Source organism: Dendrobates tinctorius, unplaced genomic scaffold (genome assembly GCF_039654945.1).
Source record: "Dendrobates tinctorius isolate UK_male_01 unplaced genomic scaffold, ASM3965494v1 ptg000009l, whole genome shotgun sequence".
NCBI classification, from domain to species: Eukaryota; Metazoa; Chordata; class Amphibia; order Anura; family Dendrobatidae; genus Dendrobates; species Dendrobates tinctorius.
Window position 1 is genome coordinate 5151838 of NW_027361677.1, and position 20939 is coordinate 5172776.

The 20939-nt window shown below is 46.0% G+C and overlaps 1 long non-coding RNA gene across 1 annotated transcript; it reads right to left on the reverse strand.

Annotated features, from left to right (window-relative positions):
* Positions 1-1064: 1064 nt before the first annotated feature.
* Positions 1065-20615, reverse strand: LOC141095912 (uncharacterized). The gene is made up of 3 exons (XR_012233498.1): positions 20466-20615; positions 13931-14035; positions 1065-2209 (listed from the first exon to the last, which is right to left on the reverse strand). It is a non-coding gene; the product is annotated as an uncharacterized lncRNA (long non-coding RNA).
* Positions 20616-20939: the final 324 nt, after the last annotated feature.

Consider the following 20939-nt stretch of genomic DNA (forward strand, 5'->3'; position numbering starts at 1 on the left):
TCTTCTGCCTACCTTGGTTGTAACGGGTGGCAATTTGAGTCACTGTTGCCTTTCTATCAGCTCGAACCAGTCTGCCCATTCTCCTCTAACCTCTGGCATCAACAAGGCATTTCCGGCCACAGAACTGCCGCTCACTGGTTTTTTTTTCTTTTTCGGACCATTCTCTGTAAACCCTAGAGATGGTTGTGCGTGAAAATCCCAGTAGATCAGCAGTTTCTGAAATTCTCAGACCAGCCCTTCTGGCACCAACAATCATGCCACGTTCAAAGGCACTCAAATCACCTTTCTTCCCCATACTGATGCTCGGTTTGAACTGCAGGAGATTGTCTTGACCATGTCTACATGCCTAAATGCACTGAGTTGCCGCCATGTGATTGGCTGATTAGAAATTAAGTCTTAACACACAGTTGGACAGGTGTACCTAATAAAGTGGCCAGTGAGTGTATAATGTATGATTGCGCCCGCAATGAAGCGCCGAGACTTCGTTTGATCAGTCATTCTTTGCTGACCGGGTCCCTTTAAGTTCAGAGAAGGGGTATTGTGCCAATGGAAAGTTTATCGATATTGGATGTAAAATAATGAAGAAAAAATAATCCACAGAGCTGTGAAAAATTGAAAGATGCCTGAAGTAAAATGACCAAACGTACACTGTTACATATATTAGTAAACAGATTCACTAATATATGACCAATTCTGGGTGTAAGGGGTCTTTAAAAGCCCTTTTGATCTGTGAGGGGGTCTCAGAACCCAAACCTTTATCAATGGGGCTGTGTGTGCTGTCAAACGGCCGTATAGACAGACGGCGATGAGAACGCAGTGTACGGACTGGCCGGCAGCAATCAAGCTTGGCCACTACATAGAAGTACATGAAGCCCTTACACTCAGGTCGGTAGAGCCTCCTGGCAGTCCGTCCCGATCTTGGTCTGATTTATACGGCCGTCTGACTGTGATATATTTAAGATGTAAGTAAGTGTTTAAGCATCTCGTCCTATAGAAGTGGATAGGACCAACTACTTCTTGTCTTGTAGGTGATAGAAAATAAATATTTCTGGGAAATCCTTGAAATCCTTGACTTTGTAAAATCTTTACTTGACATTCGTCCACTTATATTAACAGGGCAGAGCCTTAAAGCTCCGGTACATCGTGTACTTGATTACGACATTATTAATTTCTGATAATTCTCCATTTACAGAACATTCATCTATACAAGCTTTTCTTTCCTTTATTAACAGATGAGAATGCCCATCTTCAGCAGCCCGGCTGTGTACCCGCTGCAGGGTGGCGAGTGGCGTATGGCGAGAGCCGGCTTGCTGAAGGCTGATCGTATCGGACAGAATTGGTCACGTGGTCAACCTGGTCATATCAAACTGTAAACATAGGAAGAAAAAAGAAAAGCATTCCGATTCTCCGATTCTTGAAGTCGCCGCTGTGTGCACGTTATAAAACTCCGTAAATTTACGCCTTTCCTTGTATCTTGACCAAATATTTTGTGGAATATAAATTAAGCCCTAAAAAGGTTTGATTTACAGAAAATCACAATTATTTCGCAATCCACAGTTTGGAAGGAAAATGAACTGACCAGCAGAAGGCCACATGTCTAGAAAACAATGGTCAAATACTGTATTTTGTCTGGCAAAAATAGACACTTTGCAGTATGGTACAATTAGTTACAGTTTTTGCAGTTACATTGATGCATAACTATAGTGCAAACCCTTTTCCAAAAAAAAAAGTAAATGGAGCAAAATAACATTTCTGGTGTCCGTTGGAGAGAATGTTACTGCAACCAAGTCAGAAATGGCCGTGGCTATCCGACAAGGGCAGGTTATAGCCCCAAAATGGATAGAAATATTCCAGATGTGATGGTTCAGTCCCAACAAGTACCTTAAGGAATGAATGATGTCCATCGTCCAAACGCTCTAATCCTGGATGTATCTCACGTGTTAAATAGATCTTCCATCGCGCTTCGATCCATGGACTGAGCTCCTTGTCGTTCAGGCCGTGACAGAAGATCTGGCCAGTCTCTCTCATCTGATGCGGATACGAAAGTGACAGTATCTCGTTCATAAAAAAAAAAAAAAGAAAGGACATCTTCCTGCATTTACTCCACAGAGGTCAAGAGATGTGAGAAATTTGGCGGACGCGAGTCCTTATCCCCTGTCGGCACAATGGACAAGTCTCCAGCTGCAGAGCGCACTCCATACACAGATCACTGCGGAGGAAGAAAGGAGAATTTCCATTATTTCCCTTCTTGTACCTGTATCTAGTTTTTTTTTTCGCAAACTGCAGGCTGCCATTCCTATCCACTATTGCTGCAGTTACAGCAAAACTTAGCATTTAGGAAAGTGGGTCTCAAAGTTTGCACAAAAGAGGACTTGTCACTAGTGATGAGCGAGCAGCCTTAATAATAATAATAATAATAATACATTTTATTTTTATAGCGCCGACATATTCCGCAGCACTTTACATTTCAGAGGGGATTTGTACAGACAATAGACATTACAGCATAACAATAATCACATACAGTAGATTATAACAAATACCAAGAGGAGTGAGGGCCCTGCTCGCAAGCTTACAGTCTATGAGGAAAGAGGTAGACACGAAAGGTGGGTGGTAACAGTTGCCCTGATTGTATGGACCAGCCATAATGTTAAGTGTGTAACAGTACAGACACAGAGGGCTAATGGATACATAAAGCATGTGGGAACATGATGCTGGGAACCTGGTTATGGTAAAACTTTTGGCTCTGCCACACAGGGATAGGTTAGGTTAATGTGTTGAGGCGATAGGCCAGTCTGAATAAATGCGTTTTCAGGACACGCTTAAAATTGTGGGGATTGGGGACTAATCGTATTGACCTGGGAAGTGCATTCCAAAGAATTGGCGCGGCACGTGTAAAGTCTTGGAGACGGGAGTGGGAGGTTCTGACTATTGAGGATACTAACCTCAGGTCATCAGCAGAACGGAGGGCGCGGGTAGGGTGGTATACTGAAACAAGGGAGGAGATGTAGGGTGGTGCTGAGCCATGGAGGGCTTTGTGGGTGAGGGTAATAAGTTTATACTGAATTCTGGAGTGGATGGGTAGCCAGTGTAATGACTGGCACAAGGTAGAGGCATCGGTGTAACGATTGGTGAGGAATATGATCCTGGCTGCAGCATTCAAGACAGATTGGAGAGGGGAGAGTTTTGTAAGAGGGAGACCGATTAGAAGAGAGTTACAATAGTCGAGACGAGAATGAATAAGAGAAACAGTAAGAGTTTTTGCAGAGTCAAAAGTAAGAAAAGGTCGAATTCTAGAAATGTTTTTGAGGTGCAGATGACAAGAGCGAGCCAGTGATCGAATGTGGGGGGCAAAGGAAAGCTCAGAATCAAGTATGACCCCAAGACAGCGGGCATGTTGCTGGGGAGTAATAGTGGAACCACAGACGGAAATGGCAATGTCGGGTGTAGGTACATTAGTAGCGGGAGGAAACACAAGGAGTTCAGTCTTTGACAGGTTCAGTTTCAGATATAGTGAGGACATGATATTAGACACAGCGTTTAGACAATCGCCAGTGTTTTCTAGAAAGGCTGGCGTGATGTCAGGAGAAGAAGCGTATAATTGGGTGTCATCAGCATAGAGATGGTACTGGAAACCAAATCTACTGATTGTTTGACCAATAGGGGCAGTGTACAAGGAGAAGAGGAGGGGGCCTAGAACCGATCCTTGAGGAACCCCAACAGTAAGGGGAAGGTGAGAGGAGGAGGAACCGGCAAAAGAAACAGTAAAGGAGCGGTCGGAGAGATAGGAGGAGAACCAGGAGAGAACGGTGTCCTTGAGGCCAATGGAATGGAGCATAGTGAGGAGGAGCTGATGATCCACAGTGTCGAATGCTGCAGAGAGATCCAAGAGAATTAGCATGGAGTAATGACCATTTGATTTAGCTGTTAGCAGATCATTAGAGACTTTAGTGAGGGCAGTTTCAGTGGAGTGTAAAGAGCGGAAACCGGATTGGAGAGGGTCGAGAACAGAGTTTTCTGAGAGATAGCGGATAAGACGGGAGTGGACCAGGCGTTCCAGGAGTTTAGAGATGAAGGGAAGATTAGAGACAGGTCTATAGTTAGCGGCACAGTTTTGGTCGAGGGATGGTTTTTTAAGTAGTGGATGTATGATGGCATGCTTAAATGAGGAGGGAAAAATACCAGAAGAGAGAGAGAGGTTAAATATTTTAGTTAGGTGAGGGGTGACAGCAGGGGAAAGGGACTGGAGGAGATGTGACGGAAATGGGTCACTGGTGCAAGTAGTTGGGCGAGAAGATGCAAGGAGCCTGCTTACTTCTTCTTCTGTGACTGGTTCAAAATCAGAGAGTGAGTTAGATGCAGTGGGGGAGGGAGGACAGTGCATGGTATGAGGGGATTTGGAGATAATTTCCTGTCGGATCTGGTCAATTTTTTCTTTGAAGTAATTGGCCAGATCGTCAGCTCGGAGCTCCATGGTTGGGGCCTGTACTCTTGGATTGAGTAGAGAATGAAAAGTGTCAAAGAGACGTTTCGGGTTATTGGACAGTGAGATGATGAGGGTGTTGAAATAGGTTTGTTTGGAGAGGTGAAGGGCAGTGTTGTATGTTCTAAGCATAAACTTAAAATGGATGAAATCTTCGTGTAGATTGGATTTTGTCCACAGACGTTCGGCGCACCTGGAGCACCGCTGCAGGAAACGTGTTTGCACCGTGTGCCAGGGTTGTCGCCGTCTGCGTTGTGGTGTTCTATTTGTAGGGGGTGCAAATTCATCCAGGGCAGTTTGAAGTGTTTCATTGTAATGCTTCAATGCAGAATCAGGACATGAGAGGGAGGAGATAGGGGCCAATGAAGACTGCAAGTTCTTCAGAAGTTTCTGGGTGTTAATGGCCTGTATGTTTCTATAAGTCTGGACAGTGGGGGTGACCTGAGCAGCCTGGCAGTTCTTTATAGAGAATGAAAGAAGATTGTGGTCAGAGAGCGGGAGAGGGGAGTTTGCAAAATCATCCACTGCACAAAGCCGAGAGAAGACCAAGTCGAGGGAGTTTCCGTCTTCATGCGTTGGAGAATTAGTAAGCTGCGAAAGACCAAATGAGGAGGTTAGAGATAAAAGGTGAGTAGCAGATGGGGAGAGGGGAAGAGCAATGGGGATGTTGAAATCTCCCATGATGAGGGTAGGGATGTCACAGGAGAGAAAATGTGGAAGCCAAGTGGCAAAATGATCCAGGAACTGATGGGAGGGGCCGGGAGGACGATACACCACCGCCACTCGCATGGAGAAGGGGGTGTAGAGTCTGACGGCATGGACCTCAAAAGAAGGGAAGACAAGTGAGGGTACTTGAGGGATAACCTGAAAGGTACATTTTGGTGATAGGAGCAGACCAACGCCTCCACCAGCTCTATTGTCTGATCTTGGGGTATGAGAGAAGTGTAGCCCCCCGTATGAAAGAGCAGCAGCAGCGGTAGTATCTGACTGCTGGATCCAGGTTTCAGTAAGAGCCAGAAGGTTAAGAGAATTAGAAAGGAAGAAGTCATGAATGAAGGAGAGTTTGTTACACACTGAGCGAGAATTCCAAAGTGCACAATTAAGAGAGACAGATGGCATGCAGGGAATATTAATAAGATTAGAGGGGTTTCTGAGTGTAGCAGTTGGGGGGTTTGACTTTCTATAACATGGGGGACCAGGGTTGGGAGCAATGTCTCCTGCAACTAGGAGAAGGAGGATAGAAAGAGTGAGCAGATGGAGCAGCCTTGGATAAGGTGTTATCTGAGCATGCTCGGGTGCTAACAGAGGGTCTTTGGAGCACTCGAATAATATGTTTGCGCCCCTGCGGCTGCATGTCTCGAGACTTCGACAGGAGCAACACATGCAGGGATATCCTGTTTGTTAGAAAATCCCTGCATGTGTTGAGGCTGTCGATCAGCCACGAGACATGCAGCCGCAGGGACTCCAACATATGTTGCGAGCACACTCAGAGCACACCCTGTCCGAGCACGTTCACTCATCACTACTTATGTCATATTTTGGTAAACACTTGTATTCCCCATTCTTAACAACTTTCCTTAAAAGAGATTGTCGGCACAAAATGACTGTTCAAACCAAGCACCTTCCCACATACTTGCTTTCCATCTATTTCTGCCCTCATCTGGTTACTATAAAGCCTTATCTGTCAGTCAAAGGAGGAAGAGGATAGAAAACAAGTAGGTGGGAACAGGCACTGCTTGACAACGGCAAAGGTGCACAGAGCGTCTGCACTTGGTTTGAATAGTCAATTTGTGCTTCAGACTCGTTGCTCAACAATGTGGACTACATCAGCACAAAATGACTGTTCAAACCAAGCACGGACGATCAGTGCACACTTGCCATGGCCTAGCAGTTCAGTGCACCTTCCCACCTACCTTCACAGTCTACCTGCCTCAGTGAAAAAAAAATTGATGCAACTAGAATACCACACGTTACCACACTAGAATCACACGTTACGTTTCTCTCCTATGGTAAACATGGATGTGTGAATACAGCCTTAGAAAGAAAGCTCTAACAGCTTCTGTCTTCCAACGGCACAGAGCCATTCTAGTGTCACTAACGCATGTTACAGGCGCTACACTTTACACTGTTTCCACATTAAAAAAGCAAAATATGGAGTAAACACAGCACAGAAACAGGTGATCAATTGTTAGGTGTCGGCTTGGTCTCATTATGTCAGTATGTGACCAGCATGATGTGGAGGAATGATTACCAATTGTAATTGAACCCCGAGATTTATTGGCCGTTCATGGACCAGACACCAGCTGTGAATTTTCCTTGTTAGAAAACAGCAAGTTGTGCAAAAAGTCCTGAGACACTGAACAGTCGGACATGTGCGTTCAGAAGCTTAGAGGCGTCACATTAAGTTCTCCCGAAAAAGTTACAACTTTATGTGAGTAATAACAGGATTTTTGGGTTGCTTACCGTAAAATCTGTTTCTCGGAGCCTTCATTGGGGGCACAGAGACCATGGGTGTATGCTGCTGCCACTAGGAGGCTGACACTATGCAAAAAAAGGTTAGCTCCTACTCCGCAGTGTACACCCCACCGACCGGCAGGGAATTTCCTCAGTTAGTGAGAAAGCAGTAGAAGTAACAGAATAGATTGAGAACAGAACAAACAACTCAACTGTAACCAACCAAAGTAAGAACAGGAGTTGTAGAACATGGGAGGGTGCTGTGTCCCCCAATGAAGGCTCCGAGAAACAGATTTTACGGTAAGCAACCCAAAAATCCTGTTTTCTAGTTCACCTTATTGGGGGACACAGAGACCATGGGACGTCCCAAAGCAGTCCCTGGGGTGGGAAACAGACTTCCATCAGGCCAGTGGACTCACCACCGCTGCCTGCAGAATCCTCCTACCAAGGCTGGCATCCGCCGAAGCGTAGGTGTGGACCTTGTAGAATTTCACAAACGTGTGAACTGATGACCAGGTTGCAGCTTTGCAAAGCTGCAGCGTGGAGGCTCTGTGGCGTACCGCCCAGGAAGCATCCACTGCCCGGGTAGAGTGCGCTCTGATCCCCGGAGGGGCCACTCGATGCTTAACCCGGTAGGCCTCCAAAATTGCCGATCTGATCCAGCGAGCAATAGTAGCCTTGGAGGCCGGGTGACCTTTCCGCGCCCCATCTGGAATGATGAAAAGAGTCTGTCTTCCGCAAGGAAGTCGTCCTAGACAGATAGATTCTCATCGCCCTGACCAGATCCAGCTTGTTCAGGGACCGCTCCCGAGGGTGAGTAGGACTCGGACAGAAGGACGGCAGAACAATATCCTCATTGAGGTGAAAGGAGGACACCACCTTTGGAAGAAAAGAGGGTGGAGGCCGTAGAACTACCTTGTCCTGGTGAAGTACCAAGAAAGGAGAGCAGCAAGAAAGAGCCGCTAATTCCGACACGCGCCGGATGGAAGTGATGGCCACCAGAAAAGCTACCTTCCAAGAAAGGAGAGAAAGGGAAACATCCCTGAGAGGTTCAAAAGGAGAACCTTGCAGAACCTCAAGAACCAAATTAAGATCCCATGGATCCACGGGCGCTCGGTACGGAGGAGCAGTGTGAGCCATGCCCTTAAGAAACGTTTTTACCTGAGGGCGGGAGGCCAACATTTTCTGAAATAAAATGGACAGCGCCGAAACTTGACCCTTCAAGGAACTGAGAGCAAGCCCCGCATCCAGCCCTGCCTGAAGAAACGCCAGAACGGAAGGGAGCGAAAAGCACATGGGCGCAATGTTATTGGCCTCACACCAAGTGAAATAGGCCTTCCAAGTACGGTAGTAAATCTTGGAAGACGATGGCTTCCTGGCTCGGATCACGGTATGAATTACTCGACCGGAGAATCCTGCTCGTTTCGTTTCAAAACCTCGGTCTCAACAGCCACGCCGTTAAATTGAGCGGCCGAGAATTGGGGTGGCAAATCGGGCCTTGAGACAGCAGATCTGCCCTGTCTGGAAGCTTCCAGGGGGCGTCCGCGAGAAGGTTGACAATGTCCGCGAACCAAGACCTTCTGAGCCAATTCGGGGCGATGAGAATGACTGGAATTCCTTGTGCTTTGATCTTCTTCAACAGCTTGGGAAGAAGGGGCAGGGGAGGGAACAGGTAGGGGAGCTCGAACTGCAACCAAGGAATGGCCAGAGCGACGGCGCCCACTGCGAGAGGATCTCGAGCCCTGGATACAAACTGTGGGACTTTCCTGTTGAGGCGAGAGGCTAGCAGATCTACATCCGGGGTCCCCCAACGAAGGCAAAGCTGAAGAAATACCTCCGGATGTAGGGACCACTCTCCTGCCGCGTGACCCTCGCGGCTGAGAAAATCGGCGGCCCAGTTGTCCATGCCGGGAATGTGTACCGCGGAGATTGTAGGTACCGAAATCTCTGCCCACTGAAGGATCTTGGACACTTCTGCCAGGGCTGAGGCACTCCGTGTCCCTCCTTGGCGGTTGACATATGCCACCGCTGTGGCATTGTCTGTCTGAATCCGGATAGGCAGGCCCCTGAGGAGCCTCTCCCAGTGGACGAGAGCCAGATAAATCGTTCGTATCTCTAGGACGTTGATCGGCAGGGCTGATTCCCGAGTCGACCAACGACCCTGAACAGTGTGATTGCGGAACACTGCCCCCCATCCGAGGAGGCTGGAATCCGTTGTTACAATCTGCCAGTGAACGGGAAGAAAAGACCGCCCCAAGAGGATGAGAGGTGACGTCAACCACCAGTTGAGAGACCGCTTGATCCGGCATGAAAGACGAACAGGGCGATCCAGGGACAGAGCAGAGCTGTTCCACCTCGACAGAATGGCGTGTTGGAGAGGTCTGGTGTGAAATTGGGCAAAGGGAACTGCCTCTATCGCCGCCACCATCTTTCCCAGGACCCTCATGGTTGTTCGGAGGGACGGGAATCGTGTGGTCTGCAGCGATCGTACATCCTGCTACAGGGAGAGAATCTTCTCTCGGAGAAAGACCCTTGACCGACGAGTGTCGAACAGTAGGCCCAGAAACACAAGGCGTTGAGAAGGAACCAGACAGGAGTTTTTCCTGTTGACGATCCACCCGAAATTGGAAAGAGTGTCTAGGACGATCTTCAAACTTAGGCGCGCCTGGTGAAAAGAGGGAGCTTTGATCAGAATATCGTTGAGGTACGGAAAAAGAACGAGACCTCTGATCCTCAACAAGGCAATCAACGCAGCCATGATCTTCGTGAAGACTCTGGGAGCGGTGGCGAGACCGAAGGGCAGCGCAACGAACTGGTAATGTTCCTGGCGAACCGCAAAACGCAGGAACTTCTGATGTCCGGAGAATATGGGAACATGTAGATAGGCATCTTGGATGTCTATTGAACACATGAATTCCTGCTCCTCCATGGAAGCGATTACCGAACGAACCGACTCCATCCCGAAGCGGCGAAGACGGACTCTCTTGTTGAGCCGCTTGAGATCCAAGATGGGTCGAACTGCCCCGTCTTTTTTTGGCACCACGAATAGGTTTGAATAAAACCCTGTGAACCGCTCCGATTCGGGAACAGGCACAATCACCCCGGAACTGAGGAGAGAGGCGATGGCCGTAAAGAACCCCGGGATCAAGGCAGGATCTTTTGGAGGACGGGATTTGAAAAAACGATCCCGTGGAAGAGAGACGAACTCTATCTTGTATCCTGACGATACGACCTCCCTGACCCAGGCGTCCTCTACTGAGGCCAGTCAGACGTCCTTGAAGAACAAGAGTCGACCTCCCACTTGGAAGGGACCCTCGGGAGTCAGAGGATAGTCATGCTGAAGTGGACCGTCCAGATCTGGATCTGGATGGTCTGCCCTGTGAAGAGTGGGATCGCCAGGAGGGAGTGGGTCTGAATGAAACGTTCTTCCTATCTTGGCGTGCCTGCGGCCTTTGTTGGTTGGAGGATGTCTCCGCCGTATTGAAACGGTGGAAAGCCCGAAAGGGTCTAAACTGACGCCTTAGTGGAGGTCTGCGAGGCTTGGACTGAGGGAGGAGGGAACTCGTGCCTCCGGTGGCGTCCTTAATAATCTGGTCCAATTGGGATCCAAAGAGGCGTACTCCCTGAAAAGGCAGATTAGTAAGAGACTTTTTAGACGACAAGGCCGCCTGCCAGGCTTTGAGCCAAATTGTACGTCGGATTGCCACGACGTTGCTTGACGCCTGAACTGTGCAGGATGCGGCATCCAAAGAAGCGGAAAGCAGATAATCCCCCGCATGGGAAATCTGATTGGCGAGATCGGCCAATCGATCTGGTTGTTCTTTCCCTAGGATGCCCTGACGAAGATCCTCTGCCCAAGTGGCTATGGCCTTTGCTGCCCAAGATGAAGCAAAGATTGGGCATACCGCCGTTGAAGCCGCTTCGAAGGCAGACTTCGCCAGGGATTCTATAATTCTATCATTAGAATCCTTTAAAGACGCCACACCTGAAAGCAGGAGGACCGTGTTATTAGACAGTCTGGACACGGGCGGGTCCACCGAGGGAGAGGCAGACCAGTTATCCGTGAGCGCTTTAGCAAACGGGTACAGTACGCCGAGACGCTTTCCTCTTTGAAAGTGTCTGGTCGGATCTTCCCTTTCTCTTGTAAAAATCTTTCCAAACTCGGAAGGAAAAGGAAATACCCTGGAGGGTGTTTCCTCCCGTCTGAACGAAACCTCCTGATCTGAGGATTTCGCAGGGGAGTCAGAGATTTCGAAGGTGTGGTTAATTGCCGCGATGAGGTTCTGTACTCTAACCTTCATGTCCGCGTCCTGGCCAGATTCCAGCTCTACAATCCCTTCAGAAGACCTATCCGAGAACGCTTCACCTAACTCGGGTGAGGAGGCACGGGAGGGCGACTGCTGGGAAGGAATAGGTGCAGATGAGGGGCCAGGAGAGGATTCCGGCCGGAGATCCTGCCTGGGCCTTTTGCGGCTTCTGCTAGCTGGCTCAGATGGAGCGTCTTGTGACCTGTTGGACCCTGCAGAAGTGTCCAGGGGCAACTTGTCAAGAACGGCCACTAAGGACTGAGACACCCTGGTGAGGTCGGCCACAGATTGTGAAAGAGACGAGGCCCAGCCAGGAATGGGTGGTTCGCTTTCCCGTGGCGCAATAGGTGGTTCCTGGACTGGGTCATGCTGAACGGGATTGCTGCAGTCCAGGCAGATGGGAGTAGGCTGACCTGAGGGAAGTTTGCGATTGCAAGAGGAGCATGCGAAGAACTGGACTAGGGTGCCCGTGGGGACTGGCGGACGGCCACGATCAGGCTTAGAAGTAGACATGGTGAAGGAAGAGAAGATGAAAACCTGTGGAACTGCCGAAAGGTTGGGGGACAGAAAGGCAGAGTAGGGTGTCAGTCTGCAGATGCAGAAGTACTCACGGTCTGGTGACCCCGAAAGAGATGAATTAGGCTCTTGCAACTGGCCAGGGACCGACAGGAAACGCTGGTCTCTGCTTTGGTCTCGGGCTGTCAGGCTGCAAAGATGGCGACAGCCCGACATGAGGAAGTAAAAGCGCGGTTTCTGTGCAAGAAGAAGGGCGGAGCTAGTTGCCTCCACCAGAGGGAAAACCCGCCCCCCCTTCCCAGCCACAAGCCTGAAGAGGCGGTGGGAGGGCTTAGGAAGGCAACAGCCTATGAGAGTGGACGGGGGCGTGGCCGCGAAGGCCCGAAATGAAGCTGGGGGCTAAATTAGACACGGCGGCCGCCTGTCAGCACGGGGCGGCGCGGAAGAATTGCGGCGCAGCCGCGCCCACCCCTAAGAAGAATGCCGCCCTAGCCTTACTCCCAGACGCCACCCTACGCAAAAATACCGGCGGTGGGGTGAAGAAAGCCAGCACCGCAGCTGGGGCCAAAAGAGATGCGGCGACTGGGAAGCGCCGGCCGCTGATAACCTGCGGCGCTACTTTGGCGCCGCCACCCGGCGTCCTTGTGGAGACTCTAGGAGCGGTGGTGTCTTCTTCCGGTCCAATAAAGGTACCTTCTATATCCCACGCTGTCTGTCCATTCCGTCTTCGCGCCTCGTCCAACCGACAGGCTCTGGTGGGCGAGTGGGTGGGAGGCAGGAGGCAAGGACCATCCGTCTTCGCTGGCACGTCCTGTGCTGAGCCCGTGGTCCGCCTGGAGAACTATGAGGATACGGGGTGACAGTACACGCCGTACTCAGTCTCTTGTGGGAGTACAGTTGTGACCGTTCACACTGTATCCCGCCTAAGACCTGAAAGGGAACGGCGCACATCGAGGTAGATATGGGTCCAATGAAGGACCCGTGTCCACCTCCTACTGACACTAAGCTAAACTGAGGAAATTCCCTGCCGGTCGGTGGGGTGTACACTGCGGAGGAGGAGCTAACCTTTTTTTGCATAGTGTCAGCCTCCTAGTGGCAGCAGCATACACCCATGGTCTCTGTGTCCCCCAATAAGGCGAACGAGAAATACCGTATTTTGCGGACTATAAGACGCTCCGGATTATAAGATGCACCCCAAATTTTGAGGAGAAAAAAAATAGGAAAAAAAAACACCTTTTTTAATAAAATGGTGGTGCTTCTTACAATCCATGCGTCTTATTGCTTACCGGGGGTGGTGGCTGCGGTGAAGCGGGGTCCCAGGGTCGCTGCTGGAGGAGGCAAGAGTGGAGCGTTGCCGCAGGCTGGGATGAGGGGGTGTTCGGATGTGCGGCACACCGCTGCAGGTGTCCAGTGCTGCAGGAACTCTACCGACATTTTGATAAAGGCCAGAGCCCCTGCAGTTCCATGGTTTCCTATGCAGTGGACTCTGGGGAAAATGGCTGCCAGGTGCGGCGCATGCACAGATGGAGATCTCGGCACCAAGATCTCGGGAGATGAGATCTCAGCGCAGCATCGGAAACCCGCAGCGGTGCTCCACACATCCGAACACCCCGTCATCCCAGCCTGCGGCCTGCAGCAACGCTCCACTCTTGCCTCCTCCAGCCGCGACCCTGCTCCACTGTGGCCGGTAAGGTATATCTGCATTATAAAACGCACCCCCTTTCCCCAAAAAAATTGTGGGGGGGGGGGAAGAGTGTGCGTCTTATAATCTGAAAAATACAGTATGTGCAAAAATTGTGGGACTTTTTGAAACCTTACAATTGATGAATCAGCCACAAACATGTAGAAAAAAAAAAACGTGTCCGATGGCAAATTTAGAAAACAATATTCTTTCAATTTGCGCCGTTTTGGAAATATATTTCATGTGCTCAGCAGTGTTCTTTTTTTAAGTTAATATATTAGAATGAAAATGTTTAAAAAACGTTAAATATGCTTCCAAAATGGTGCAAATTGAAAGAAGAAATTTGGCACAAATGAAAAAATTGTTTTAAACTACAAAAAGTAGACGACAATAGGGAACCTTAATGCATGTAGGGGCACAAATAAAAGTGACCGCTGCGCTTCAGTGAACCCGTCCCAACCAATGTGGCCTTTCCAAGGTGCAATGACCGACCTGTGTCCACAAGGCCTCAGCTCGGTGTCGGCCACCTCATCACAGCAGAGTGTGCAGCAGTTCTCCTGAATGCTAACTTGTTTTAACAATGCTAAGCGTCTGTGCCTGGAAAGAAGGAAAAATAAAGCCATTTAGTTATTCAGCTGATGTGTATGGAGATCCCGGCAATGGATTCTGGGGGGTGGGAGATCGGACATTTTGGATTCTAGCATGCCCAGTCCCTACACAAAAAGAAAGAAAAAAAGTAAGGGAAACTGGCAATATAATCAATAAATAATAGAATCATAGAATCATAGAATCGTAGAGTTGGAAGGGACCTCCTGGGCCATCTGGTCCAACCCCCTGCTCAAAGCAGGATTCGCTAAATCATCCCAGTCAGATGTCTGTCCAGCCTCTGTTTGAAGACTTCCATTGAAGGAGAACTCACCACTTCTCGTGGCAGCCTGTTCCACTCATTGATCACTCTAACTGTCAAAAAGTTTTTTCTAATATCTAATCTGTGTCTCCTCCCATTCAGTTTCATCCCATTGCTTCTAGTCTTTCCTTGTGCAAATGAGAATAAAGTTGATCCTTCTACAATGTGACAGCCCTTTAGATATTTGTAGACAGCTATTAAGTCTCCTCTCAGTCTTCTCTTTTGCAAACTAAACATTCCCAAATCCTGCAACCTTTCCTCATAAGACAGGGTTTGCAGACCGGTCACCATTCTGGTCGCTCTTTTCTGAACTTGCTCCAGTTTGTTGATGTCTTTTTTAAAATGTGGTGCCCAAAACTGGACACAATATTCCAGATGAGGTCTGACCAAAGAGGAGTAGAGGGAAATAATGACTTCACGTGATCTAGACTGTATGCTTCTGTTAATACATCCTAGAATTGCATTTGCCTTTTTTGCTGCTGCATCACATTGTTGACTCATATTCAGTCTGTGATCTATTAGTATACCCAAGTCTTTTTCACATGTGCTGTCACTTAGCCCTATTCCTCCCATTCTATATATATATGCTTTTTCCATTTTTATTGCCCAGATGTAGTACTTTGCATTTCTCCCTGTTAAAAACCATTCTGTTAGTTGCTGCCCACTTCTCCAGTTTATTTAAATCTTTTTGAATCCTCTCTCTCTCTTCTCTAGTATTAGCTATCCCTCCTAGCTTTGTGTCATCAGCAAATTTAATCAGTTTACCCTCAATTCCTTCATCTAAATCGTTGATAAAGATGTTGAACAATACAGGGCCCAGGACAGAGCCCTGTGGTACCCCACTTGAGACATTCTTCCAACTGGATGTGCAGCCATTTACGACCACTCTTTGGGTCCGATCACTAAGCCAGCTATGAATCCACCTAACAGTTGCCTTGTCCATTCCATACTTAATCATTTTTTCAATAAGGATTGTATGAGAGACTTTGTCAAATGCTTTGCTGAAGTCAAGATATACTATATCTACAGCATTTCCTTGATCCACCCAATCAGTGATACCGTCATAGAAGGAAATTAAGTTAGTCTGACATGACTTATTAGTTACAAACCCATGCTGACTCTGTTTAATCACTTCATTCTTATCCAGGTATTGACATACATGTTGTTTAATAATTTGTTCAAAGATCTTTCCTGGTATAGAAGTCAGACTCACCGGCCTATAGTTGCCTGGGTCCACCTTCTTCCCCTTTTTGAAGATAGGAACAACATTTGCTCTTCTCCAGTCTTCTGGCACTTCTCCTGTTCTCCAAGAATTTTCAAAGATTATAGAGAGGGGTTCAAAAATTTCTTCTGCTATCTCCTTCAGTACTCTGGGGTGTAATTCATCTGGACCTGGAGACTTGAATTCATTTAGTCTAGCTAAGTGTTTCCTCACTATCTTTCTGTTTATAGATATCCTGGATTCTTCTATTCCCTTAATAGGACAGTGAATAACAGTTGATGTTACATTTCCTTTCTGAGAGAAAACAGATGCAAAATAGGAATTTAAAAGTTCAGCCTTCTCAACATTCTGTCTTACCATTTCATCATTTTCATCCTGTAAAAATCCTATAGCATCTTTGACTTTTCTTTTACTTTTGACATATCCCCAAAATCCTTTATTATTGCTTTTGACATCTCTTGCAAGCCTCAATTCATTTTCAGCTTTAGATAATCTGATTTGTGCCCTGCAGGTTCTGCAGACAGCATTATATTCTTCTTTAGATATGCCTCCCTCTTTCCATTTTATAAACATTTTTTTCTTCCTTTTTAGCATGTGCTTAAGTTCTGTGTTCATCCATCCTGGTTTCCTTAACTGCTTCCTATTCTTCCCTCTTTTCGGAATTGTTAACAACTGTGCTTTGAGAATTTCATTTTTCAAGATTTCCCATCCTTCCTGGACATTTTTGTCTTTAAGGATATCCAGCCATTGGATCCCTCCAATTCTCTTTCTGAATCCCTTAAAATCTGCCTTTCTGAAATCTAACCTTGACGTCTGAGTCTTCACAGGTCTTCCGCCTCTAGTTATCCAAAATTCTAAAATAGCATGGTCGCTACCTCCTAGGGTCCCAGCCCCTTTTACCTCCTCAACCATTTCCTCCCTGTTTATAAGGATTAGATCCAAGGTAGCAGTTCCCCTTGTTTTCTCCCTGACCTTTTGGAAGATAAAGTTGTCAGCAAGAGAGGATAAGAATTTCCTTGACCTGTTAGTTTTGCCTGAGAGAGATTCCCAACAAATGTCTGGATAGTTGAAATCTCCCATGACAACTATGTCATATTTTTTGGAGAACTTGGCCATTTGATGCATAAAGAGTTCATCCATAGCTTCAGCTTGCACAGGCGGCCTGTAGTAAATGCCTACAATGGTGTCCTTTCCATTGTTCTGTCCTTGTATTCTTACCCAAACAGTTTCCACAGAACTCCCAGTCTCTGAAGCTTCAATCTCTGTGCAGATATACGCGTTTCTAACATACAATGCGACACCCCCTCCTCGTTTATCAAGTCTGTTTCTTGCAAATAAGTTGTATCCTTCTAGTCTTGTATTCCAATCATGTGTATTGTCCCACCAAGTTTCAGTGATTCCAATGACATCATATTTCTTTTCCTGTGTTAGTAGTTCCAATTCTCCTTGTTTGTTGCCCATGCTTTGTGCATTAGTATAGAAACATTTTAGTTTGTGATTGGTTTCTCTTTCTCCAATATTTTTATTAATTAGATTCTTTCATCTTTGTTCTTCCTTTCCACTTCTAATAGCAGAGTTCTCAATAGCATTTGTCAGGTGTATGGCTTTTTCTGGTCTTTTGCTTCCCTTCCCATGTTGTTCTAGTTTAAAGCTCTCCTTACAAGTGTAGCAAGGCGACTTCCAAATACATGCTTACCAGTCTTCGTAAGGTGCACCCCATCTCTAGCAAGTAGTCCATCGTATAAGTAGTTCACTCCGTGATCCAGAAATCCAAATCGTTGCTGACGGCACCATCGACGTAGCCAGTTGTTCACCTGCAGAATCTTATTCCACCTCCTTGTTCCATGGCCATCCACTGGGAGGATGGAAGAGAAGACCACCTGCGCTCCCAGTTCTTTCACTTTCTTGCCTAAGTCTTCAAAGTCTCTGCAGATGGTTTCCAGGTCGTTTCTTGCAGTGTCATTTGTCCCCACATGTAGTAGCAGGAATGGGTAGTCATCTGTAGGTCTGAAGAGTCCTGATATCCTGTCAGACACTGTTTGAAAAACAGGCACTCGATTTGAAAACAAGGTTTTATGCTCGTGGCTATAGTCATCGTATGGTCAAGAGAGCATATTTAAGGGCAAAATATTCGTCACGTAACTCATTGTTATATTCTAATAGGCAAAAAGAAACAACTAGTAAAGTGAGATTCTTTACAAAATACAATGCTCAGGCTGATTATATCAGAGAATGCCTAAGTAAGTCAGGGCCTATTTTATGTGCCGATCCAACGTTGTCTATTTATTTACCGAGTAGGCCGCAAATAACCTTTCGGTGATCATATCATTTACGTGACTATTTGGTGAAAAGTCACTATACACCAGTACAGATACCCACTTTTTTGGATAAAGTCCCTAATGATTTTGGATGTTCTCCATGTGGTAATTGTGTTGCCTGTGTAAATGTAGAGTGTACAAAAACATTCTTTAATCAAGGTGAAACACGTACGTTTAATATTAGACATCATATTACATGTACGTCTAAAGCGGTGGTGTATTTCGCAGTTTGTCCATGCCGTAAAATATATATCGGTATGACTAAGAGACAATTAAAAAAAAAAGGATTCAAGAACATGTCCTTGGTATTAAGGCAGCTGTGAAAGAAAATGATATAAATGCATTGAAAACAATCCTGAGGCATATGATTGTGACAGCACCAAACTGAAAGTCCGGGGAATTGATATGATATCTACCATCATTAGGGGTGCTAATGTCAGTCGTAAGCTTGGACAATGTGAGACTAAGTAGATCTGGACCCTTAATACGGTCCAACCACTTGGTCTCAATGAAAACAATAGTTTTGATCCATTTCTCTGACCTTTTTGAAGAAATCTGTTGCTAATTTTTATGTATTGTACCTATTTAGACAGATTTAATATTACACACATTAATTTTAATCATTTTTTATGGTTTTACAATGGTGACGATTTGGTATTTTTGTATGACCAATAATGTCATTTTTATTAAGTGTAATTTTACCATTTTATACTAATAATTTTCTTATGAATTTTATGATTTCAGTATGTCTGGATATTGCTCGGAATTGGATTGTATCCTATTTGATGTTTGGTATGGTGGATCTAATTGACAAAGAATGAAGAAATATTGATTCATACACGTGGATAATGATGTATATTTATGGTTGATCATACATTATATTACATGGATGTATTATTATGTTTATGTCTATATTGTAGAGAAGATAACTTTTATATTTGTGCACTTATAATTGTTCATATGCCATATTTATCTGTACAGTGATTATTACAATTTCCTATACACAATTTCTGATATATGAGGTATATATGATGATATGATTAATTGCCTTTGTATGGTTGTAATAGGGTTACGGTCGGTGCAGGTTCGCGCATGTGGCAGCGGTATGGGGGCAATCTGGGTATGGTCGCGTCTTTATGCCTCCAGGTGCTATGTGACCTGGTGACATGACGCCCCCTGCCTTGTATTCCCGCCTTCCCCTGTCATGTGTGCGTCAATTATCTGCATCTGACTTGATGCATACATTATATATCTATCTATACATCTATTGATCCACCGGGCGCATGTGGTGGTGTTCAGTAATATAGGCGCGGGTGTTGTGTTTCAATATTGGTGACCACATTTCGATATATGATGGCCAGCTATATATACTTTCAGCAATACAGACGTTTGTCTGTTTATTTGCTGGCAGTTATCTTTCTTCCGGTCATGTGACAATCATCTTCATGACTTTAGTGACCTTCCCGGTTGATCACATGACGGCCAGTTTGCTTAGCAACATTGCTTGTTTAGTATGGGCGGCCATCTTCTTCCGGTCACATGACGATCAGCTCCCGGTTTCTTAGCAACCTTCAATGCTTTACTGTCGGCCATCTTCCGGTTATATGCCGTCGGATGCTTCAGCAATGGCGCCGATGTTGTATACATACGTTGTCATGGAATCATTTTGGTCATGCGCAATTGGTTGTGGAGTTTCAAGTATCCGGACATCTCATTTATGTTCATTGCTTAATCACCCCCCCTTTTTTTCTATTGGTCACATATATATATATATATATATATATATATATATATATATATATACACACACTCACCTGTCTCTGATAGGCGCTACCCCCTGATGAAGGCATAGCGCCGAAACACGCGTTGGGGCAGGGCGTCTATCCCAGGAGACCAGGATTAATCCACATAGCACATTTTTGTAAGTTATACATTGTTTATTGTCTGGATTTTCATCATGATATACTGTTTTCCTGGTTAGCAGACGTACAGATCACTGTGACACTGTTGTGGTTTTTACTAGTGTATGGTCTGCATAGACATACTTATACTTATTTTGCACTGAGCACAGCACTTTATGCATTCATTCACATAAGTTACATTAGCACTAATTATTTTATTTCATTATATAAATATAAAGTACTTTATTTATAATGATGCACTTTATCAATTTATAGCGTTATAATAATATTTTTTATTTTTTTTGCACATTTTTTACAATTGTATACTGCAAGGTGGATGTATGTCTGATAAGGGATAGTATGCCCATATTTCTACATAATTTTAATATGTATATTTCTTCAATATATGCATAAAAAAGCATATATGGATGTCCAATTTTAAGACCTGATTTTATTTGATTGTAACAATAAACATTATATTTTATATTGGGACTCATGCCCAGTCCCTGCAGTATATAAATCGCTCAGGCAGTAATTCCTCCCCATCTTGGCCATGCGTACAAGCTGTTGATAGCAAACTGGGCATGTACTCAAATGGGTCATCAATATCAGATTAAAGGGTGGTCCGACTCCCGATGATCAACCTATATCAGGGCAGTGGCGCATGAGAATCTCCTACCTTGGCAAAATGACCTTTTCTTCGGGAGCCAACACGGCATATTCGTTAAAAGTGCTAAATTTGTTTGCAGGTGGATATTTAAAGGGCTTCGCTCCAAAATTGAACTCGCACTGCTGATAGGACATGAAACTTGCTGCAGCGAAAAACCCAGACCTGAGGAGGAGAGGGAGAGAGAGTCAGTGATGGCGGCTTTATTATACAGGACACAACTGAAGAATTCACTAAGGGAGAACGGCGCCATAAAATACAATGGTGTACAGCAGTGTGTACATAGTGCGCCATGCTGGGAAACATCGTGATGATATACTGTAAGTGCCCCCTTGTTAAATGCCGCTGTCAGTCACTGACAGTGAGAAGCAAGTCACAAGTCTCACCCATCAGCGCCTCGTCACTTGATCACAGGGTCTGCAGAAGACCCCTGTGCCTGTCATTGTGAATCTCCTGTGTCCATAGGAGATCGTGATTTTGCTGTAT